Raw genomic sequence first — 18,126 nt, 5'->3', positions numbered from 1 at the left:
AAGTTTGATTGCTTAACATGTTGGAAACATTTAATCATGTAAATATCAATCTCAATTAATATATATAAACATGGAAAAGTTCGGGTCACTACAATATACCAATAGTACATACATCTAAAAGCTGTGTATTGTACGAGTACGAATACGGATGCATACGAGTAGAATTGTTGATGAAACTGAACGAGGATGTAATTGTAAGCATTTTTGTTAAGTAGAAGTATTTTGATAAGTGTCTTGAAGTCTTTCAAAAGTGTATGAATACATATTAAAACACTACATGTATATACATTTTAACTGAGTCGTTAAGTCATCGTTAGTCGTTACATGTAAATGTTGTTTTGAAACCTTTAGGTTAACGATCTTGTTAAATGTTGTTAACCCAATGTTTATAATATCAAAAGAGATTTTAAATTATTATATTATCATGATATTATGATGTACGAATATCTCTTAATATGATATATATACATTAAATGTCGTTACAACGATAATCGTTACATATATGTCTCGTTTCAAAATCATTAAGTTAGTAGTCTTGTTTTTACATATGTAGTTCATTGTTAATATACTTAATGATATGTTTACTTATCATAATATCATGTTAACTATATATATATAACCATATATATGTCATCATATAGTTTTTACAAGTTTTAACGTTCGTGAATCACCGGTCAACTTGGGTGGTCAATTGTCTATATGAAACCTATTTCAATTAATCAAGTCTTAACAAGTTTGATTGCTTAACATGTTGGAAACATTTAATCATGTAAATATCAATCTCAATTAATATAAATAAACATGGAAAAGTTCGGGTCACTACAGCTGCTACTGCTACAATCTCAGCCATCGAAAATCAAACAAACCACTCTTTACAACTGCCGTTTATTGCTGTTTCTTTTGTTTTTGTTTTCAACGAGTAGCCTAACCCGAATACTTCTTGTTATGATTGTTTCGTTTCTATTTCATGTGAACAAGCCCAACATCGAAACCCTCCTAACCACTTTAACCAACACTGTCGATCAACACCATTTGCAAGATGTGAGTATAGGATTGTGGGTCGAGCAACTTAACGAGATGAAACGGGTAGAATATGGTCACCGTTTAATGATTTGTCAATTTGGATATATTGAATATTACTATAAAAAGCATTATCAAATTCCCAGACAAATGTATAGACATGTGGGACAATTTACAATTTTTTGGGTCGACAAAATGAAGTAATTAGCTGGACTTTTACTATGATTGGGCTCCTTTTTAATTAATGGACTTCTGATGGGCCTATTGGGCTCTCTTATTGAAATTCAATCAAGGTATTAGGCTTTTTAAAATGGACTATGATAATTGGGCCGAGAAATAGATTATATAAATATAAATCGGGGTTTAATCAGATTTATGGTAATGGAGAAATGGTTAAGTGTTGGGTGTATCCGAGAGGTCGCGGGTTCGAACCCGTGCAATGGCGTTAAAGGCCTTTTCTTTTGACTTAGAATTTTTATCATTATTATTATTATCATTTTCATAAATATTATTACTTGTATCATTTTATAATTATTAGTGTTATTAGTATTATTATCAACCACAATATTATTAACACTATCATTAATATTATTATTATGATTATCATTAATAGTATTGTTATTATTATTAACAACTATTATCATTATAATCATTCTTACAATAATTATTATTTTGTCATCATTAAAACTATTATTATTATTATCAAGTATTATCTACATCATTATTATTGAAATAATATAAACTTACAAAAGTAAAATTTTAAATAACGTTGTTAAGATTATAAGTATTAAAATAAATGTTATAGATATAAAAATGTATTTGAAGTACATAACTTAACTATATTAATAATTCTATATTATATAAAATGAAAATATATAAATAATTAATAAAACTTATAAATTATCGAATATAACAATTACATCACTAATAATAATATATAAATTTGTTCGATTACAACTATGTATATTAATAAATATACAAATGATATAGGTTCGTGAATCCAAGGCCAACCCTGCATTGTTCAATGTCGTCATATGTATTTTTACTACAAAATACAGTATTGTGAGTTCATTTGCTCCCTTTTACTCTTTACATTTTTGGGACTGAGAATACATGCACTACTTTTACAACTGCTTTATTAAATGCTTTTGAAATACATTTTGAACTGTGAATACATGAAATGCTTTTATAAATGTTTGACAAGATAGACACAAGCAAAACATTCCTCGAATGAATTATGTGGACGTAATAATTGCCACCATTGAATTATGTGGACGTGATAACTGCCACAATTGATATGAATATTTTTTCCCTGATTATTATTGCTTGGTAACCTAAGAATTAGGGAACATCACTAATTTTGAGAATTAGTGCACACCTAATTGACGCGAATCCTAAAGGTAGCTACCGGGTTTAACACCCCCACCCAGAATGTTCACTAGACGGAAGGGCTAGTGGGCGTGGTTTTTAGTACTTCGAAGTTTATATGATTATTATACAGACGAGATGTTCTGTTTTGGGGATATTATTGTGCGCATTATATGTTAAGGTCGGTTACCAAGCCAAGCTATGAAAGCAATGAAAAGTGAATGAAATGTTTCGAGAGAATGATTTTATACACAGGTTATGTGTATGTTATTTTTGTGCACAAGATATGTGTACGGTTACTAAGATTTATGAAAGATGATTTCGTACACGAGAAAGGTGTACTGTATTTAAAAGATATCGCATGTACATTACAGGTGGGTATAGGATTCGGGCCCATTTGTACCATGCAGGATTTAAATCTTGTGGTCTATAAAAATGATGAATTTTATTGTTTTACGATAAACCTATGAACTCACCAACCTTTTGGTTGACACTTGAAAGCATGTTTATTCTCAGGTACCAAAGAAATCTTCCTCTGTGCATTTGCTCATTTTAGAGATATTACTTGGAGTCATTCATGATATATTTCAAAAGACGTTGCATTCGAGTTGTCGAGTTCATCAAGATTATTATCAAGTCAATTATAGTTGGATATATTATGAAATGGTATGCATGTCATCAACTTTCGATGTAAAGAAAGTTGATCTTTTAAAAACGAATGCAATGTTTGTAAAATGTATCATATAGAGGTCAAGTACCTCACGATGTAACCAAATGTAATGTATTCGTCCAGATGGATTAGGACGGGTCATTATAGGTGGTATCAGAGCGGTGGTCTTAGCGAATCAGGTCTTGCATTAGTATGTCTAACTGATAGATGTTTAGATGCATTAGTGAGTCTGGACTTCGACCGTGTCTGCATGTCAAAAGTTTTGCTTATCATTTAGTGTCAAAAATTATTTGCTTATCATTCTTAAAGTCTAGACATGTCTTACTGCATCTATTGCATAGATAGTGTATAGATAAATTCATATATTAGCGTATCGGTTATTGTTACCTTTGCCTGACAGCTTCCGTAGATTCTTTCGTAACTTATGGGATTTTAGTATTATATATGCATATGTAAATTATGTATTGCAGGGTACTAATCTACATCCTATAATCTATTTCTTATCGAAAATCCTTCATCTGATCGTACGAGATGAATCCCTCAATCAATTTGAATTTCCTCGGATTCCGATAGCTATTCCAATATGGAGTTTCACCTAAGCTCCAAAAGTAGTGTCACCAGAATGAATCAACCAATCATCCATCCCCAATTCATCTGATTGGTTCGTAGTCGACTAAATCAATGGAAATGCGAAGAAGGCGCTCCTTTTCACCAACCGAATTTACCTCTTGGCGATGAACCTGAAGCACTTACTGGCGAACCAGTCCGAAACACCATTTTTACCCTCATTTCTCGAATATCTCACCACGATTATATTCTATCTAAAATTCTAAACCTTATTCATCCGCTCGTTCCGACCGACAATCATCCCGAAATAATGGAAGAAGTCAACGAACTTCGCGCTCGAATAATCAATCTGGAAAACGTGGTGCAAAACCTACCAGCTTCAGCAACAGCACCGGTAACACCAGTACCATCAACAACAACATCTGCAGCACAAACCTCAACATCTCATTCTATACCTCGAATATAATCATCATTCTACGTATCGTTCTACATCATTTATCTTCATTCGACATGGCGATTATGTAATCTCTAATGTTTTAGAGATTATATATTCTTGTTCTAACGGTAAATCAAATGAGTTTAATATCATATTGACTCATTAAATCCATGGTTACATCTGAAGAAAATATATATGTATATATGTGTTCATAAAGATTGTAATTAAAAATTCTTTTGTACAAACTGTTAATGGTGAAAATATTTTAACGGGTAGGTAATACCCGAGGAATATTTAAATTTCACATTAATAAGCACACTGTACATTCTACGAATTTGATTCAACAGTCATTTACTATCCTACTTACATCCACAGATATACGAATCCGTTCACCGCAAAATAACCACAGATATACGAATCCGTTCACCGCAAAATAATCATTTTTATTCAATTTCATATTTGGATTTTGTCCTATCAGAATCCAACAAGTGGCATAATGAAGAAAACATTGGACAAAATAAAATTTGTTAGAAACAAACAAATTAACTATGAGAAATTTCGTTAAGAATCCACCCTAACTGTTCCTAGCTAACTGTTCCTAGCTAACTGTTAATTCCGTATTACCTTTTATTTATCGCAATTTATTTATCGCATTTTATTTATCGCAATTTTAATTCTTGCAATTTTATTTATCGTCATTTAATTTCTGTTATTTATTTTACGCACTTTAAATATCGGGACACGTATACAAGGTTTTGACATATCATATCGACGCATCTATATATATTATTTGGAATAACCATAGACACTCTATATGCAGTAATGCTGGAGTTAGCTATACAGGGTTGAGGTTGATTCTACAATAATATATATAGTTTGAGTTGTGATCGAGTCTGAGACATGTACACGGGTCACGATACGTATTAATTAATTCGAATATTATATATTAAATTATATATGAATTATTGGACTGTTAACTGTGGACTATGACTGTGGACTAATGACATTGGACAATTAAAATGAATTAAAATATTGATTATAACATATGAAACTAAACATTTCTTCAAGTTTGCCACTTGATTTTATCTTAAACCTCATTTGTATCTCGACGATTACAATCTGCGTTCACACCTTTCATAATTCTTGAAAACACCTTAATCGAGAGGATGAACCAACCGTACTTCATCTATGGAAGAAATGATTGATACATATAGTTATGCACCTGAAAATACTCGGAACCTGAGTAAACGTTTAACACGTATCTGTGCTAATTCCTTTAGTGTTATTATTACCCAAAATAACTTGGTGATTCCTTTCAAAGTAGCAAATTTTGTCACGGCTCCAACAAGTCAACTTCGACTTTTCGTTCGAAACAACCTTGTTAACACCTTAATGTATATGTGTGCTCTTTTTTTGTTACCAGGGAACCTTTTATATTCCACCATATTACCAGCAGACGTACCAGCAACCTCATTGCTTCTTGGCTTAAATCTCTCTGATAAATCATTATATTTATTCATTGAAACCCTATCATATACTCATCCGCATCTTGTAACGAGAACTGCCATACCAATTACCAGAAATCAGCAATCAGTACTTTGAAAACTCATAGCATATCTACATCAACAGTTATATGTATAACATTTATCTCTTAGAATTATGATCTTTCATTCTGAAATTATGAAAAGCACTCAGTTTACAAATCAATACTCTGAATGTTGAAAAAGCTGAATGAAGCAGCATAAACCATAGACAACCGTAAATGACCTTAATCATCGGAAGTTTGATGATAAAGAATAGTATGTTGGAAAAGCTCAGAAAAGTTGGAACTGGAAAACGGATTGAGCTAACCGTGAAGGAGACCAAGGATAAATACAAGGACCAAACCCTATATTCAAAGAATCCAGGTAATTCTGGATCCGATGAAATCCTTAGAGAATATCCTGCTCCGAAGTCATGTTAAATTCTTGCGGAAAATTTTTCCTTATCAACTTTCGAACTTAAAAATTCTAAAATATCATCATAAATATCTTCGATATTTCTGAAGATATTTTCATAAATATTCTCGTCCGAAATTATTTATCTCTTCGTGCTATCTATATTACATCATAAAGGAAACTACTTTAGTTTCTAAATTTCTTTAAAATTCGAGTTTAAAATATGAATGTTTTTGAAGTAGTGTTGAGAACTGATGCATGAGTTAGTATAATATAATGACACTTGATCAACGTGATTATATTACGGTAAGTCATGTTGAGTTTCTAATGAAACATGATGAATCACAGTTCATAACGTCATCATGTGCCATGTTGCACGACTCTTACATTCTATCTAATATATAAACATATCAAGAACATAATTTCTTGATAGTTCTATTTTTTCTCTTAAATTCTGGTAATTTAACCAATCAAGATCGTGCTATTATAATCTCTCTCTTAAAACATTAACTATGTTCATTCCGAAATTCATATCTACGAATTCTGGACTATTATTCGCTTGACTTAAAGTCGGGAAAAGAAAACAAAAGCATGAAGCTCCAAAATAGAAATGAGGGTATAAATCGCATCAAATAGGAGAGAGCATTAACTGTGGATGACAATGATTATAGGAAACAGAAGCAGGGACATCGAAATATAAGGGAAATATAAAACCCGATAACAACACATAAATTACAAACCGTGTATATCAATGTTTATCGCAACATAAAGACACGGGAGAATTAAAAGCACTATAACCCCAAGGGCGAAGTAGAAGTAAACAAATTCCTCCGGTGGAAGATGGAAAAGGAGAACGATTGTTGCGATAGTCAGGATAAGGACAAGGATCAGAACTGGATTAAGCATTTTTACAATCTTTTGGATGTATGAACTAAGAAGGAAAGTATAGGAATGGTGAGAATAATGGAATGGAAGAGTTAAATTTATAATGGAAATATCAGACAGAGTAATCAAGGCAGATCACCGTATTTAATTATAGAGATCTTAATTTCCTTACTCACCGAAGAATCAAATCTTTTAAGATTTCGAAGATTTTATTTAAACCCCTTGAATTCCGGAATTCAACCAAGACAACGTCAAAAGTTAAGACGCACCTTATTTTCTAAATTCAAACGTGACTACGTCAAAAGTAAGACGAATCTTAAATTCCTCATTTCACTCTTTTGTGATAACTACACTTGTACGCTCCACTTAATCGAATCGTTTTATCTATATTATTCAATGATGATAAAACTCTAATTTTTAACTCATATTCGTCATGAAAACATTTTTATTGTTAGCCATGACCACCTCACTCAAATTTCGGGACGAAATTTCTTTAACGGTTAGGTACTGTGACGACCCGGCAATTTCCGACCAAATTTAAACTTAAACTTTATACGATTTCGACACGATAAGAAAAGTCTGTAATGTTGAGTCTCAAAAATTTTGAAACAATGTTCATATATTCAATTGACCTTCGACTGCTCTCAACGATTCACGAACAATTAATTGTAAATAGATATGTGTGTATGTATATATAAATAATAATTCAAAATATAATGTGATGTATTATATGTTGTTGTTATTAAAAAAACTAATAAAATAAAAATAGAATATTATAATAAATATTATTTAAAATATATCTCTATATATAAATAAAGTATATTAAAAATAAATATTAAATGGTTGTAATACTCGTTTGATGTTTCGATTGATATTAAGCAAGTTAAATTCAAACTTATGTAATTTTAAAATAAACGGTGATACAAAAATGAGCTCTATAAATTTTAGGCTTATTAAAAATGTATTTAGAAACTATTTGTTGAATTTTAAAACTTTTCATATTTTACTTAGGGTTGGGAGTGAATAATTAATGTAATTTTTATTTAATAGTTAATGCTCGAATTTTATACCATAATGGCCAAAATAATTAAATATATTTAATTTAAAATTTTGAGATTTTTTTGAAGACTTTTATCCGCCACTGAAGTTATCAACGGGGCACTATATAACACTCCGTGATGAGTGTCGGTAGATAAAAGCCAAACTTATGGCTGCTCATTGTGTTTAGATTCATTTCACACGTTTTTTTTTATTAGTAAATGAAATGATATGTTTGTTTTTGCTTTAGCACTATCTCAATAAACAAACATATTATTACAACTGCATATAGACTTATATATTACCATATCCATCTATCACTTTTGGCTATTATTTTTTTTGTTTTCATCACCACCATTCTTTGTATCAAACTTGAAACCATCTTAAACACACTTAAGTTTTAAATTCCGTTTCGTTCTTAACGAGCATCAACTCTCGATCACCGGAGAGCTACCATCGCCACCACCACAACTACACCATGATCAAACCACCATTTAACCATCATCAACCGAAACCCACTTGGGTTATCGAAACCCACTTGCAACGAAAACCCACCATAACAACACCATCTTAATATTTAACTTGATCACCACCATCGACCGGTACCTTCCGTTCTTATATTATTCGACCACAACTTCATCACCACCCATTACAACCTCCGGTTAACCTCATCACCATAAAACACTATCATGAACCACCAAATCACCACCGTCGCCACCTTTTACCACCTCCTTCTCTCTTTCTTTTTCTGTTGCACCATTCGCAGGTCACACCCATCGATCTCCTTCTTATTTAACTACTGCTACTCGCTGTTCCTCTTCTTCTTTCTGTTCGCCATCTGTCACTACCATTAGAGAACCACCATGAACACCGCTACCATCTTTCACAGCGGCAAATGGGTTAGTGATATTGCTACTGCCGCTTATTATTATTTTTTTTTCTCTTCTTTCGGTTTCGTTGAACAAACATCGCGATGGAGCAGGCTGCTACTGCTACAATCTCAGCCATCGAAAATCAAACAAACCACTCTTCGTTACTACTGCCGTTTATCGCTGTTTCTTTTGTTTTTGTTTTCAACGAGTAGCCTAACCCGAATACTTCTTGTTATGATTATTTCGTTTCTATTTCATGTGAACAAGCCCAACATCGAAACCCTCCTAACCACTTTAACCAACACTGTCGATCAACACCATTTGCAAGATGTGAGTATGGGATTGTGGGTCGAGCAACTTAACGAGATGAAACGGGTAGAATATGGTCACCATTTAATGATTTGTCAATTTGGATATATTGAATATTACTATAAAAAGCATTATCAAATTCCCAGACAAATGTATAGACATGTGGGACAATTTACAATTTTTTGGGTCGATAAAATGAAGTAATTAGCTGGACTTTTACTATGATTGGGCTCCTTTTTAATTAATGGACTTCTGATGGGCCTATTGGGCTCTCTTATTGAAATTCAATCAAGGTATTGGGCTTTTTAAAATGGACTATGATAATTGGGCCGAGAAATAGATTATATAAATATAAATCGGGGTTTAATCAGATTTATGGTAATGGAGAAATGGTTAAGTGTTGGGTGTATCCGAGAGGTCGCGGGTTCGAACCCGGACAATGGCGTTAATTCTTTTTAAAGGCCTTTTCTTTTGAGGTAGCATTTTTATCATTATTATTATTATTATTATTATTATCATTTTTATAAATATTATTACTTGTATCATTTTATAATTATTAGTGTTATTAGTATTATTATCAACCACAATATTATTAACACTATCATTAATATTATTATTATGATTATCATTAATAGTATTGTTATTATTATTAACAACTATTATCATTATAATCATTCTTACAATAATTATTATTTTGTCATCATTAAAACTATTATTATTATTATCAAGTATTATCTACATCATTATTATTGAAATAATATAAACTTACAAAAGTAAAATTTTAAATAATGTTGTTAAGATTATAAGTATTAAAATAAATGTTATAAATATAAAAATGTATTTAAAGTACATAACTTAACTATATTAATAATTCAATATTATATAAAATGAAAATATATAAATAATTAATAAAACTTATAAATTATCGAATATAACAATTACATCACTAATAATAATATATAAATTTGTTCGATTACAACTATGTATATTAATAAATATACAAATGATATAGGTTCGTGAATCCAAGGCCAACCCTGCATTGTTCAATGTCGTCATATGTATTTTTACTACAAAATACAGTATTGTGAGTTCATTTGCTCCCTTTTACTCTTTACATTTTTGGGACTGAGAATACATGCGCTACTTTTACAACTGCTTTATTAAATGCTTTTGAAATACATTTTGAACTGTGAATACATGAAATGCTTTTATAAATATTTGACGAGATAGACACAAGCAAAACATTCCTCGAATGAATTATGTGGACGTGATAATTGCCACCATTGAATTATGTGGACGTGATAATTGCCACAATTGATATGAATATTTTTCCCCTGATTATTATTGCTTGGTAACCTAAGAATTAGGGAACATCACTAATTTTGAGAATTAGTGCACGCCTAATTGACGCGAATCCTAAAGGTAGCTACCGGGTTTAACACCCCCACCCAGAATGTTCACTAGACGGAAGGGCTAGTGGGCGTGGTGTTTAGTACTTCAAAGTTTATATGATTATTATACAGACGAGATGTTCTGTTTTGGGGATTTATTATGCGCATTATATGTTAAGGTCGGTTACCAAGCCAAGCTATGAAAGCAATGAAAAGTGAATGTTATGTTTCGAGAGAATGATTTTATACACAGGTCATGTGTATGTTATTTTTGTGCACAAGATATGTGTACGGTTACTAAGATTTATAAAAGATGATTTCGTACACGAGAAAGGTGTACTGTATTTAAAAGATATCGCATGTACATTACAGGTGGGTATAGGATTCGGGCCCATTTGTACCATGCATGATTTAAATCTTGTTGTCTATCAAAATGATGAATTTTATTGTTTTACGATAAACCTATGAACTCACCAACCTTTTGGTTGACACTTGAAAGCATGTTTATTCTCAGGTATGAAAGAAATCTTCCGCTGTGCATTTGCTCATTTTAGAGATATTACTTGGAGTCATTCATGACATATTTCAAAAGACGTTGCATTCGAGTCGTCGAGTTCATCAAGATTATTATCAAGTCAATTATAGTTGGATATATTATGAAATGGTATGCATGTCGTCAACTTTCGATGTAAAGAAAGTTTGTCTTTTAAAAACGAATGCAATGTTTGTAAACTTTTGTATCATATAGAGGTCAAGTACCTCGCGATGTAACCAAATGTAATGTATTCGTCCAGATGGATTAGGATGGGTCATTATACCGCTAGTCTTTGAATACATAATAATGATTTAACGACACAAACGAATAAAGTGTCACGGGGTAAATTTGTTTAGTCTCGATATCATATAACACAACATTACTTTTTGAATTGACATTTCTCTATCAATTTGCTTTTAACTAAATCTTGTGGTCTAAAAAAACTTTGGTTATTCTTATAAACCTATGAACTTCACTCAACCGTTGTGTTGACACTTTAAGCATATTTTGTCTCAGGTGACTGCTAGCTTATGTGCTAATATGATGATTGATTGCTGCCTGCATGGAGTCCATCATTCATTTTATCATTTTGTTCAAACATTGTCATTTACATTTTTATTTTTGATGTAAAATTTATTTCTGCTGCAATACAACTAATGTTTTTATAAAACGTCTCCTTTAGAGTCGTTCTCGTTATTACATTTGTGTTATGATATTGTTTAGTCACATTTGACATAGTTCGTGCTGCTAGCCTTAAAATATGAAACCGACCTTGAAGAACCTCATATGCCCTCTCTACATCCTTTCGAGCGCTAACTTGAAACCTAGTAAACTTAATCATTGGCTCATCTTTCGGACACAAAAAAGCTTTGAACTGAGTAGACCAGTCGGGATATATACCGTCTGCTAGGTAATACCCTTTAGTGTACTCATGATCATTCACCTCAAATGGTGCTGGAGGAGATGATCCGTTTTTGAGTTTATCAAAAAACAGTGATTGATTCAAAACATTTATATTTTTGTTAGGACCCGCCATCCCAAAAAATGCATGCCAAATCCCCAAGTCATACGAAGCAACTGCTTCAAGAGGTCAAAAATAGAACCGTTGCCAAACGGTCAAAAAATACGGACCAATCAGACTGCGCCACGTGTCCTGCACGTTTTTTTCTCGTTTAAACGGCGACTAGCGCCCCGGAGGCGTCACCCATGACGCTTCGTTGGGGGCGTCACGGGGTGTCAAAATTGGACAGCGTGGGTGACGGATTGCCGGTGACGCCGCATTGTTTTTGGTCTAACACACAATTGCCAACAATGACATACTTCCTCAAATTTTATTATTATTATTATTATTATTATTATTATTATTATTATTATTATTATTATTATTATTATTATTATTATTATTATTATTATTATTATTATTAACTAACAAAAAATAATAATTATACATGTAATAATTGTTTTTGAACAACAAATTTATTAAATAACAAAGTTGCGGTTACATTTTTTTTAAAGACATAATTAAAAAGAAAAGTACAATAAATAATTAAAACTACTCTTCGTCGGATAAATCAAACGCATTTTGGTATTTTCTATGGATTTTTGATCGGGTTTTCAATACCAAATCGCGTTAATCGGGCTTTCAAGGACCCCTATAAAGGTTAATTTTTTTAATACGTATAATATATAATACTATGATAGCGTAATCAATAGAATTAAAAATTTTCAAAACAGCCGTTGCAAAGTGTTATTCTCAAATAGTTGTCAACTGGTTATAGTTACACTATTGTTTATATAAAACCGTAATCCTAACTTTTTTTTTTGTAATGAAGTAATTGGTCAACTCTTTATAGTCAATACTCACATTATACTGTTTTTAATACATATAAATGTCAATCTATTAAGTCTTTCTTGTTAAATGATAGACCACAAGTAAGATATTCTGTTACGATGTACATATAAATGAATTATTACATAGGCTTTTCAAAATTTGGAGCCTCTTAAAAATTTGGGGCCCTATGCGGCTGCACACTTCGCACATGAACTAAAGACACTCTTGATGAAATCCTTCGTGGTAAAGCTCCAACTTCAGTATCGAGTTTAGGAAAGAAAGTTTGGCAGACAGTCGAGTGAGTTTGCGTATATCTCATTTGGAAGAACTGAAACAACAAAGTTTTTCAAGACAAAAGTTGAAACACTCCGGTCGCTCTAAATGAAATCCAAATCAAATCATATGAATGGATATCGCAAAGGTTGAAAGAAAAAAAATTCAATTGACTAACGTGGTTGAATGATCCTATCGTGTATCTTAATATTGTGTAATCGTACTCGAATTTAACAGTAAAAAATTGAAACTACCTTTTAAAAATTTGAAACTACCTTTTACCTTCACTTTATTTATGACTTCACTTCGGGTGTGTTTGGGTGAGCAGCTTCTTGGAGCTTATGGAAGCTTATAGGAGCTTGAACTTATGATTTTAATAAGCCCCAAGTCATAAGCTTCATTTGGTAGACAAAAAAAGTAGAGCTTATGAAAATCATAAGCTCTGGAAAAATAAGCTACTTTTAGTAGCGTGTGAAAAAAAGTAGAGCTTATGAACTGAAAAATAAGCTCCAGCTATCTTACTAAACACTTATAAAATATAATAAGCTCCAGCTACCAGCTTCAAAAATAAGCTCCAGCTCTATTTCATAAGTTCCAGCTCCAGCTCCAGCTACTTTCATCCAAACACACCCTATCTTACCAAACACTTATAAAATATAATAAGCTCCAGCTACCAGCTTCAAAAATAAGCTCCAGTTCCAGCTCTATTTCATAAGTTCCAGCTCTAACTACAAGCTCCAGCTCCAGCTACAAGCTTCAGCTCCAGCTACTTTCATTCAAACACATCCCTTCACCACATTGGCGGTCACTAAAAAGTATACCATTTTAGTACACGTCACGGCTACTAGTCCAAGTGATTTGTTCTCAGTTCTCACAAACAACCAGATTGATATTTATGTAAGCGGAACTTTTACATCAAAACCCTCAGGCGACTTCCCTCAACGTACGCTACCTTCTCCGCCGCTGTAACCGACTAAAACCCCAATTTAATCACCCACCGCAATCGAATCAATCTCTGTAAACGGAACTCTTTCCAGCAGCTGCCACAGTTGACCTAACCGTAGCAAACGGCGCTAACACATCGTCACCGGAGTTATGGAGAAAGAGAGATGAGCACAGTTGTTTTTAACAGCTAAGTCAGGAACTAAGTTTAACCAAATATGAATAATCTTGATGATCGGATCGAATCTATAATATCTAAATCATTAAGTATCAAAGACAATGATGCGTTTACAGTGTTAAAATCCTTCTTCAGCTTTGATGATTGTCATCTTTCCAATAGGATCATCAGGTGTTTAAGGTTTAACATTTAACAAAATGGTGTAATGTAAGTTAAAGCTCATAGATCCATCCTAGCACCCTTTAAGACCTTCAAAAGTCCATTATTGCCAGAACCTAAGTTAGTATCTGAGCTGAAAAAAACACAGGGGACTGAGTCACCGTTGGCTAACCCAGTCATGAACGGTGATGTGGCTGCACAGAAACTGCAGAAAGTGCATAAAAGTTTTAGAACTAGAAGAAAGCTGGCTGATTGTGCAGTCTTGGATGAGGAAACTTGGTTAGTATTCACTGTTTGCATAAATTATGTTATTTGCTTGCTAGAGATGACAATTTCGACCCATACTAATGACTGGGTTGACTTGTTTTGTGTTTTATCTCAATGTTTGCATAAATTATGTTATTTGCTAGAGATGGCAATTTCGACCCACTTACTACTAATGAATGGGTTGAATTGTTATGTGTCCTATCAATGGGTCATTAAATAGAGTGCTAAATAGTGAACATGTTGAGCTGGCTCAACAGTCAATATGTTACTACCTAATGAGAAACTTGTAAGTTACCCTGGCAGGGGAGTATTTTTACTCATATGTTTAATCCTGGTATCCAACACAAACATGTTTAATACACAAAAAAAGTGTTTGCAACTCAACCCAAACATGTTTATCCAACCACCCATCTTGCCACCTCCACTGTTTAAGGATTTATTTATTACATTGTCCTTGCAACAATAGTTTTCTTAGCATTTTCCTAACTTTCCAACAACTATTATGTAGGTGGATGGCCTTAGATTTTGCGGAGCTAAATAGCAGCTCGGTTTCATTCTTTGATTTCGAGGAACCAAAAACTGCTGTTTCACGATGGTTAAGAGCACAAACCCGAGCCGCCAGGGTACAGTGTGTTATATTTATTGATTCAAATTATTTAAATATTGTAAGAGTGTATTTGGTGGGAGTATTTTTTTGAGAGAGAGTATTATGGTGGGAATTGTTTTGGAGGGAGTTTTGTGGAGTGAATTTTGGAGGGAAACTTGGTGGAGTTTTAGTATAAATATGTGTAGTAGTATGTAGAGAAAAGTGGAGGAGTTAGAGAGAAAAAATAAAGTTTATGAGAGTTGTCTTTACTCCGTCCTGTGAGGTAGTGTTGATAATTATATAACGATGGGAGCGAATTCTGTTATTGTAATATACCGTTTGTGAGAGGTGTTGAGAGATACGTGATAATATTCAAGAGTGTTGTAAAGAGCGTTCATTCTTGTAATATTGTTCGTATATAGTGGAATTTAAGTGGCCGCTGGTCCCGTGGTTTTTTACTCTTCCTTGAGAGGTTTTTCACGTAAAATGTTGTGTGCGTATTACTTTTTATGTTTTGTCGTTTATTATTGACTTATACATGGTTGTGTGGTTCTTAATATGATGGGGATCGATCTCGAAAGTGATGTGTGCGGGTTCGATCCCAACACAGTGTTCATCGTCCGGAAGTAGATGTTTTTATGTCACAACAAACCTGGTTTTCTATCTCTGAACTTTTATGTTTAATTTTCACATGGCAGGTGGGGAAAGGCCTGTCAAAAAATGAAATCGCCCGTAAACTTACTGTATCGTATTGGCTTGAAGCAGTAAGTCCTTATCTATGCCGCCAACATAATTTACTATTGTAAGAATGCTTTGTAATTGATTATCTAATGACTTACTTTTTTAAACACTATACCAGATTGATCCTCGACATCGATATGGTCATAATCTTCAATTTTATTTTGCCAAATGGCTTCTCTGTGAAAGTAGCGAATCTTTTTTCTATTGGTAAGGTTAAACGCACCTAGACAATGGATAAAATAGTTAAAAATTAAACATACCTATATGACTAAATTCACACCGCTGATGTCATCTCAGGCTCGACATAGGGGAAGGAAATGACGTGAGTCTTGAAAGATGCCCACGAGCGAAGCTTCGTAAACAATGCATCAAGTATCTTGGGCCTGTAAGTTCTTGAAAGTTCCGTGATTATATATTAGAGGCTAAATCTTCAACGCATTTACTTATAAATGTGTCTTTATTGGTTGTTTTCACCCAAACTCTATTATTAGGCATAACACATCCTTATCATTTTATTTAAAGATTCTGATATTTATGGTAACAATAAATTGATACATTCATCACATGATAATATCTCCTTTTCAGTTATATAAAAGTAAAGTATTTGACATGCCTGAAAATAATAGTCAAGGCTGTGTCTTTCTATTTACAGTTAGAAAGGAAGAAGTATGAAGTTATAATGGAAGACGGTAAATTCATGTACAAACTGAGCAAGACAGTAATTGATACAACGGGAGGACTGGAGGACACCAAGTGGATATTTGTGCTTAGCACTTCAATGGTTTTGTATATCGGGGAGAAAAAGAAAGGAGAATTTCTACATTCTAGTTTTCTAGCTGGTGGAGCTACAATATGTGCTGGCCGATTGGTGATTATAGATGGTATACTGAAGGTATACATTCATAAAATAACTATCATAACCGGCTTGATGATATCATTTAAGTGTTTCACCATAGAATATAATCTTGCAGTGAGTGATATATCTTTAAAATTTGGCAGGCTGTTTGGCCTCGCAGTGCACAATATCTCCCAATAAAAGAAAATTTGGATGCTTTCATGTCGTTCCTTGAGCAACACCGTGTTGATATCCATGCTGTCAAGGTACACTAATCAAGGATCATAAATGATAAACTAAATTATCTCATAATAAGTGCAAGTGTGTAACAACCCATCCACATCGGTTGGAGATAAAAAGTTTGAGTCCTTGTAAGCTTTGGTAAAACTAAAACTCACTATATTTTTTAGTTAAAACCTGAAGATATTGATATTTTGTTAGTCTGCTATTTTAGCTTTTGGGGCATTTCAGTCATGTTAAGGAAAATATAATTAGATCAAATGGATACAATCAGCTAGATACGTAAAATTTCGTGTTAATTGAAATATTATTACTGTGGCCTAGTGATAAGTGTCCGGATACATGGGTACTGATATTTTCACTTGTGTATTTGATAAATCCACTCATATCATGCATTAGACACTTGTACCGTACATACATGTTAAGCATGACTGTGAGTGGATTTATCATCTCTCTCTTCTCACATGATGTCTCAGTTTCGAACCTCACTAACTTCAAGTTCTGAGGTATTAAGTGACAGGGTCATAAACAATCACGGGGATATGCCGGTGGCACCTAATGGGTTACAGCTAGTATTCATAAATGAATATTGGTCACAGCAAAGTATAAACAAAATTTTACTAGTGAAATTTCATGCATCGCTTTAAAAATCATACCGTATGTGCTTTTTGAATCTTTTCCGACATATAACATTACAAGTTATGATTTAGAACCTAATGATAAAAATATCGTAAACACTTCAATATTTTTGTTAGTTTAAATTTGAGTCAATATCAAGGATTAATGGTTTTCATTTGTAGATACACGGAGAGTCTGATCACCTACAGATCGGACTTCAAGTGATTGCCTCTGCAACCAGAAACTTTTCTGATGAAAACCTCATTCAGAATGGTGCATTCGGAAATTATTACAAGGGGCAAATGTTGCGATCCGGACAATTGACTAATATTGTTGCACGAAGGGTAGGCGATACATATATAGAAATAGCTGGGTTCTGGACAGAGATTTCCATGCTTAAGAGTCTCGAGCACAAAAATATTGTCTCT

Source organism: Rutidosis leptorrhynchoides, chromosome 3, assembly GCF_046630445.1.
Source record: "Rutidosis leptorrhynchoides isolate AG116_Rl617_1_P2 chromosome 3, CSIRO_AGI_Rlap_v1, whole genome shotgun sequence".
NCBI classification, from domain to species: domain Eukaryota; kingdom Viridiplantae; phylum Streptophyta; class Magnoliopsida; order Asterales; family Asteraceae; genus Rutidosis; species Rutidosis leptorrhynchoides.
Note: the sequence above shows the minus strand (reverse complement) of the source record.